Below are 8,688 nucleotides of genomic sequence, written 5' to 3'. Positions count from 1 at the left end.
ATGTACGGAAAAGATGAATTTGTTATACCGTCATGATAACCCTATTGATAACCCTATGACTATTGACTATTGACTATTGACTATTGACTATTAACCGTCATGGTAACCCTATTGACTATTCATGAGATGGACAGTTGACATGATGGTTTCCCGATACATGGAATGTGGCACATGGACCGAGCATGAATCAAACACAATTCTGACAGGTCTACATAAATAATTAGAGTCGGCGGCAAGACTATTTTCAGTGGATATTATCGCGCGTCCATGCTTGTGCGCGTCGCGTCGTACGCGACGCGCGTTATATTATATTAAATTCTTTGGTTATGCACTAAATTGGCGTTCTTCTACAAAAATTGAATGGGGAATCGTTTAAGATCACTTTCGAGGCACCTCGACAAAAGCATCTCACGCTATTGTGCTTTTTATGGAGAAATACGTCAATAGCGTTTTTGAGTTTGTTATTCTCTTTCAAAAGTATTCCAAGTGATTTGTTTAAGTGCATATATTTTGTATCACGTTGCGACCCCCATGCCACGGTCGTTTCACTATGCACAAAAATATGCAATACAAATACAAACGGCGCGGCGCCTTATTATGGAGGGAGAATTTTTTCTCCCTCTGGTTTGTTATTGTTTGCAAATTGACTATGACCCCCTTTATCGTCGCGCACTTCGTGCGCGGCGGGTCATACAACGTATGACAACATATATTAACTCTGAATACATTGTAAAATAATTTATCTCCATTCATGAACTTTGAAAGAAGTTACAGCAATGCGCGCAATTTGGGGAGTATATTAACTATCATATATTATCATTTAGCATGATTTAACGCGCATGCCAACAGTGAACAGTCATCTGCACCGCTGTAGTTAATCTGACACCATGGTTATGTCACAGATAAGATGTACTTTGGATATAAGTTTACGTTAACATGAAAATTTTGCGAGCAGATTATGCTGTTATTAACAAATGTTATTGTATTGGTTAAAGTATAGGTTTATAACCTACCAAGACGCGCGCCGAGTTGGACTCGTCCGCGTCGACGGTCAATTGCAGATAATATTCGGAACACATATTTTACGAGTATTACCCGTTAAACAAAATGAAATATGATTTAATTTCATGGATATTTGGAAAACTGTCGACGCATCCTTGTCAAAACTCGAATTTATTTAAGTCTTTGATTTAATTAAAAACGATTTTGAACCGAAAGCATTTGCATCAAAGTCCCTGATATTGGATATGACGTTCAAAGAAAGTTTTTAATTGTAGGTTTATATCCTACCAAAACGTGCGCCGAGTTGACGACAGTCTTGAAATAAATATTTTACTTTTTTTAAAGTATCACCCGCCGTTAAAATTTTTTAAACAAGGTTCGTATAGCTTCAGCTACCACAATTTGTAAATTGAAAGGGGCTGATATCATGTGAAACCCCCTTTTATCATGATCGATGCAAAAAATGATTTATGGTGCACTCACTGTTTCTTCAGCATATTGAGGAGCCTACTGTATATAAGGGCCCATACCAGATTTCTACTCAAATACTGGCCAGTGCATAATGCTATAAAACCCAAAAATGTAATTGAAACCTACAAATTCTAATAATTTGTATATTTGCATAACATAATTTGACCAAAGCCCATAATCATGGGTAGAGTGGACCGCTGCCAGTGTCTCTCTTTCCCAAACAAAAGGCAATGATATCAATTTGAATGACCGTTATCAAATGCAAAATGATACCGAGAATGAAATCGGTTGCTCGCTTTTCCCACTCATTCATGGCTTACGAATTGTAATAAGTTTCGATTTATAACATGTAATCTATTTCAATTGTAAATGAATGGGAAAAGCGAGCAACCGATTTCATCAGAAGTAACATCGGTGCCGAACACAACAATGATGTGCAATTTGACAAACTGAACCAGAGAAGTGTGCCTAGAGAGGAGTTATCAGAATGGCTAGAGACAGTGTGCTGTTTGCTGAACGATTATTGTGGTCCATTGTTACAATCTGCCACAGAAACAGCTGACGACAACAGGGTGTTCAGGAAAGAAATAATAGAAGATGCGACTAAGATCATAGAACTACAAGAGAAGTTGCTCTCTAAGCAAGAAGAAGATATGGCAAAAATCAGTGATCTGCAGGAGAAGTTAGCTTTGAAGAAGGATGACGAGATTGGAACTGTGAAAAGTGCAGCTCAGAAAGAGATTAAGACCTTTTCGTCTCAGTTGAAAAACACGTGCAAAAACGCCTTTGCACCGAAGAAAATCCAAGCTGCAGTGAAAAGGGTTGCCCTAGAAGAAGATCGAAGTAAAAGTCTGATTATCTTTGGGATTCCAGAGACTGATGAGAACCTGGATGCTAAGGTATCTGGTATTTTGTTGGACCATCTCAACGAAAAACCAAAAATTTTGAGATGTAATAGAGTTGGAAAGGACACAAGTGAACGAGTCAGACCAGTTAAATTCACTTTGTCAAGCTCAGATCAAGCTCGTACCATCTTGAGCAAGACTAAGTTATTAAGACATGTAGAGGGGTTTAGTTCTGTTTACATTACTCCTGATAGATCAGCTGCAGACAGAATAGCCTACAAGAATGTTGTCGTCCAGCTACTCAATAAAAGGACAGCAGAGCCGGACAAAGTTCACGTAATCAGGAACTTTAGAGTCATTAGCTCGGAGAAGGAGCCTTGAGAGTTCTATATTTTCTATAAGTACAATATTATATGTTTTGATTCATTGATTAATTAATTGTTGCTAGGGCCCAATGTTATTGCGGGTGTGGTATTACTGCACAATACCGTGTTTTGGTTACCCCTCTTTCAATACATAAAAGAGGGGTAACCAAAATTAGGGCTATATCGGTTTTCTCCTTTTATAACTGGGTTTATTTAGAAGCATTCAATTCTGTAACTGATAATTCAGCAACTGATAATTTAATATCATGTCAATTTATATATTTTTTAAATTTGTCATAAATTTCAATTGATTCAAAGTCATCTACAGAACTTATTGAGTTAGTTTTCCATACAAAACACTGCTCATCAATAATATGCACACATTTTTTACTATACTTTCTGAAGCTCATTGTCAAGAGATTTTAACCATTGATGATGGCCATATCGTTTATGTATGTATGTGTAGAAAAAGGATGAGGTAACAAGTCATTATTGCACATTGTTGTACGTTGAATCGTTTTATTGAAGTTAGCTTCATCTAACAAGCTGTATGTTTCAGAGTTATTCACTTGTAGTCAGTTTAACTGTTTCTACTTTACTCCTCAATCCTCATGTAAGGATATTATGTCCTTAGTATAATATGCCGGCATGATAACTGATCATTGAACTGAAATTGGCTAATGATTTTATTTTCATGGACATTTTTGTAGAGATATAAATGTTGTCGGCGTTTTATAAAAAGGGTTCAACTTGAGTTATTCGGATGGTGCTAGCTTAACTGTTGTTTACTTAGATCATTGATCTTACTGAAAATAAATATTATTTCCATTGTTTCATTTCCTAAATAAAAGCATTATTATGTTAATATTTCTGAATAAATTTACAGCCTCAGTAAAATTGGTCTACTAAAAAACTTAAATAAGTTGTTTAACAACTCAAAGAACTGCCGGCTCAGCTTAAAACCATAATCAATTTCACGTGTTAGATATCATTCGATAATATTTTCTCACAACATTTAACACTGGTTATCATTTGGAACGTCATCATGTTGTCATCATGTTGTCATCATGCCTGTACAATTATATTATATACTTTAGTGGCCTTTTATCAACGTCTTATCAAATTTTCGGTGAGATTTATCACGTTTATATAATAACAATAACGTGCATTCAACACATAACAATGACGGTATGTCTGAATATGTCTGATTATTCACGGTAATCAGGATACTCTGCACCTCCACTTTCCGAAACTTTGTATAAATTTCGCAGAATCGTTAGGAAAGCAGGAAAACACTTCACATGATGTCACGCTACTCCTTCATAAAGATAACGGTCACCCAGTTAGTGTCCACAGTGTGATCAGCAACTTTTATTCTATCATTATCAATACCATTGATCCCTGAGTTAAGATAAAACGAGTCCTGAGTTTACTGCAGATATAGGAATTACCACGCGATGTGTAGACTAATTTACCCACATTAGCCCTCCCCTTCCTTGTCCCTCCAGTCAACATCCATCATCATTCCTTGAGATTCGTCCGGAGCTGTTTCATCATTTGGATCCCAATTGCTGTTCATACACTCCGCTTTCTCAGTCCCCATCTTATGAATTATAATCTCATGATTTATAAGCTTGCGTGCAATGTATTGTTGTAGAGGACGACATTTTGTCATGCAATCCTCACTTCTAACCTCAGTAATCATCCATATTTCCAAAACCAGAGTATTATAGTTGTATAGTTTCCACAGTGATTGACAAGTAAAATGAGGAGCTTTTAGAAAAGTTTACTTTAAAATATTTCGGATTGACACATTTATATTCTTTAAATCATTTCTTAAAGTAAAAGTAGTGTTGAAGGTATTTAATTAGAGACAGTTAACAAATCAAATCAACTTTTAGCATCCTTCTGTCACAAAAACACGTATTTGTCTTAATTTGATTTGTTTAAAAAAAAAAATAAAAAAAAAAAAAAAAAAAAAAAATTTAAAAAAAATAAAAAAAAATATCAAATTTCATCTTGTTTCACCTCTTGCGATCTTTGATCCCGACCCTGTAGTCTTATCTTTCTTAAACCCTTTGCCTTTGACTTCAAATTGTTAAAGGGTTAATTAAGTATCCTAATTTTGAGAAGCTTTAAGTCTCCTCGGCCGTTTAAAACTTTGCACTTCAGCGTTTTTTTTTCATTAAATAAGGGTTGAAATTTAAAAAGAATGCGAAACGGAATCACAGTACTTAATTGATAAAATAAAGCCGACGATGTGGTGTTTGAAGTTTTATTTAAGATTATTTCTCTGAAAAGCTGCTCCGGAGCCGTCCTTCTTCGTTGTGCGGTTGCAAAACAATTGTTATGCTGTTACGATTGTTACGTTGTTACGATTGTTACACTGTTACGATTGTTACGCTGTTACGCTGTTATGCTGTTACGCTGATACGTTGTAACGGTTGTTATAAGTAACGGCCTCTACTTGTTCTCATATTGTGCACAACAACATTTCTATAATATAATTATTGATAATTAGTCAGAATTTTCAGACCCGGCACGGGATACAGAGATCTAAGATATTTAAGTGTAGTGCACTTAATAACCTCCCAACAAGGCAACGTGTTTCTTACGAGAAGTAGTGTACTTGTATCCTTGAGTTGTGTACACAAATCACAGAAGTTTACACAGTGGGGAGTACACCCGTTTTATACTACCACATCTTATTGTGTTGACATCCATCCCATGACTCCAGCTTGTTGTTATGAAAAAATGTAAACGTATGTGAGTTTCATTAAAACCATGAGCTATACAATATAGCTTATTTTAAAACCTTAATAAGTTAATATCGTTTTCTTATGAAGTAAGTGATGGTAATGTTATGTACTTATGTTTTTGTGTTTGTTAAAAATGGTTTTTGTAACCAAATCTCTCTGTTCACGACTTTTAGATGTCATAAGTATAACAAACTTAGCTACGTTTATATATGTTGTTACGTTATATATGTATTTTTAAAACCCGTACGAACATTTTAGCAGTGGCTTGATTACGCTTTTGTCTTTGCAATTTTTTGGTTGCCCAATTGGATTTCTGTTGAAATAAAGTATAATTTTGGACAATATTGCTTGATTGCACACGTCGGTGTGTCTGGGAGGTTCACTGGGGATGTCGTACTGATAGGAATGATTGAATGTCCTTGTTGTGGCTGTCATTTCGTCTTATAGTCCCGATATAACCCAGTTATTATAGTCCTACATCTGCTGTTTTCATCACCCACCATAATATTATGTAAGACAATATTGATTAATATATTTGAATAACAATTCCCCCGATTCCCTCACCACCCAATATTTGACACAGGGAGCCATGACAACCACCATCACATGCCAGCCCACCAACTCGAAAGAAAACAGACCCTGTTGATCACTAGCCTGTCCGGTCCGGTTAATATCTCAAATGAAGATGATTTTATGAAGGATTTAACGAGGGAAGTGGGACGAGCGACGTCACGAGCTACTGTCTTCTTCAGACAGTCATCTTTCTCGGTGAGAACTTGTGCTTACTGAAACATAATATGTGTGAGAGTGGTCCCATAAATATTAAAACATATCAAACATTATAATATTTACATTATACATATTATATGACATGGTAATATAATAAAACAAATAAAGTTAAAGATTGTATTAACATAATAATGATTAATATGTAAGTTGTGAATTATGTTTTATTGTAGCATGTTAAAATATTAATATTAGATAACCGTTTTCTCTGGCAATTAAAATGTGGTGCCTATTATTATTTAGACACGTGACCAGAGTCATTGATTAAATGAAGCTCGAGAACTCGTAATTGATTAATTATAACACATAATTTGGGGATTTTATTACAATGTCTATGGGCAGAAGCGTTGTTGATTAAAAATACAATATATATAAGACAGTCTAATCACTGGTAGGAGCTGATATACCCCGATTTATCGCTCCGATAAACTAGGATACATGTGTTTGGGATACAAATGAATACGGTTTCAATCGAACCTAACGATTTACCGTAACATGTAAAATACCGAATTTCAGAAAATCCCAGGAAATTAGAGCCCAAATTTACTGGCTTGTACACACTTCCATCATATGAATGTGTACTACATTACTGTGAACATGTTTTTAATCACAGCCTATTTAATATTTTCTCATAATTACCTTCACACAGCCGTGTTTTTAACATAAACAGAGCATCATTATCGCCCGATTTAACGTGCTGTTCCCACTTAATTACTATACAAAACATTGCGTGATTGCGTTACACTTTTGTGACAGTGAGCTAAAAAAGTGTTGAAAGTACACAAATAAGCGTGAAACTGAACGTGTTCTATGGAACGTTTGCTTTAAACTTCAGAAGAATTATCATTGTACTGTGTTGCAACTGTAATGATTAGAACACGGAACTAGATCCAAATTCCCAAATTTAACTTTACTCCAGCCACCCAACTTACAACTACTTTTCTAATCCCTTCAACCTCCCCAGAGAAGTTCGGCCTGTTTGCGATACCACATCATACAGAGCCAACTCAGCAAGCTGTCCAAGACCCCAGATCAATCATGTTTGAACGACGTGTTTCCTGGCAACTCAACAACGCACTGGAACCCACCCGCGCCCGGTGGAGATGGGAGTCTCTGGAGCTCGAGAATGAACACAGCTGCATGTTTACTGTAGAGCTGGACGGCAGCAAGATCATGGTTCAGGATCCTCAAGAAGTAGGGCTCTGACGTTTATGTGCAGCTTCTTTTTTTATAAGTTGTTATTGGTAATTATTACTAAGGGGAATGGGAAGGAATTACCTATTTTCAACTACAATAAATCATATCTCAATACAATTCGAAGTATCCTAATTTTTATAGTAAACTTAATGCAACATAAACACGATGGAAGATGACCAGTTTTCAATATCCATCCGTCTCAATTCATCACTTGCAATTTATTATTAATTTTGTCGTACTACATAAAATTAGCGTGTTTGTCAAGCAAACTGCTGGTCTTGTCCGGCTTGTCATCCCGCTATTGCTGGGCCAGCATTTTAACCACAGTAACAATTAATGTTGAGTCATCTTAAATATCTGATTTACCAGCTAAGATCCGGTATTGATATGGCAACATGTGTGACACAGTGCTACTAGATCAATGATATGTTGACCACTTTGTAGGGCTCCCTCACCTTCACCACACCTTTCACTGTTACGCTGTTATGCTGTTACGCTGTTACGTTGTTACGTTGTTATAATGTAACGGCCTCTACTTGTTCTAATATGTGCACAACAACATTTCTATATTATAATTATTGATAATTAGTCAGAATTTTCAGACCCGGGCACGGGAGACAGAGATCTAAGATATTTAGTGTAGTGCACTTAATAACCTCCCAACAAGGCACGTGTTTCTTAAGAGAAGTTGTGTACTTGTTTCTTGAGTTGTGTACACAAATCACAGAAGTTTACACAGTGGGGAGTACACCCGTTTATACTACACTAGCTATTGTGTTGTCATCCATCCCATGACTCCAGCTTGTTGTTATGAATAATGTAACGTTATGTGGAGTTTCAGTTAAAACCATGAGCTATACAATATAGCTTATTTTAAAACTTAATAGTTAATATCGTTTCTTATGAAGTATGGTGATGGTAATGTTATGTAACTTATGTTTTTTGTGTTTGTTAAAAATGTTGTTGTAACCAAATCTCTCTGGTTCACGACTTTTAGATGTCATAAGTATAACAAACTTAGCTACGTTATATATGTGTTACGTTATATATGTATTTTTAAAACCCGGACGAACATTTTAGGCATTGGCTTGATTACGCTTTGTCTTTGCAATTTTTGGTTGCCCAATTGGATTTTTCTGTTGAAATAAAGTATAATTTGGACAATATTGCTTGATTGCACACGTTCGGTGTGTCTGGGAGGTTCACTGGGGATGTTCTGTACTGATAGGAATGATTGGAATGTCTTGTTGTGGCTGTCATTCG

The sequence above is a fragment of the Bolinopsis microptera genome, chromosome 5 (genome assembly GCF_026151205.1).
Source record: "Bolinopsis microptera isolate Bmic1 chromosome 5, MBARI_Bmic_1.0, whole genome shotgun sequence".
NCBI classification, from domain to species: domain Eukaryota; kingdom Metazoa; phylum Ctenophora; class Tentaculata; order Lobata; family Bolinopsidae; genus Bolinopsis; species Bolinopsis microptera.
The sequence above is the reverse complement of the archived record's forward strand: the minus strand, read 5'-3'. Positions refer to the sequence as shown.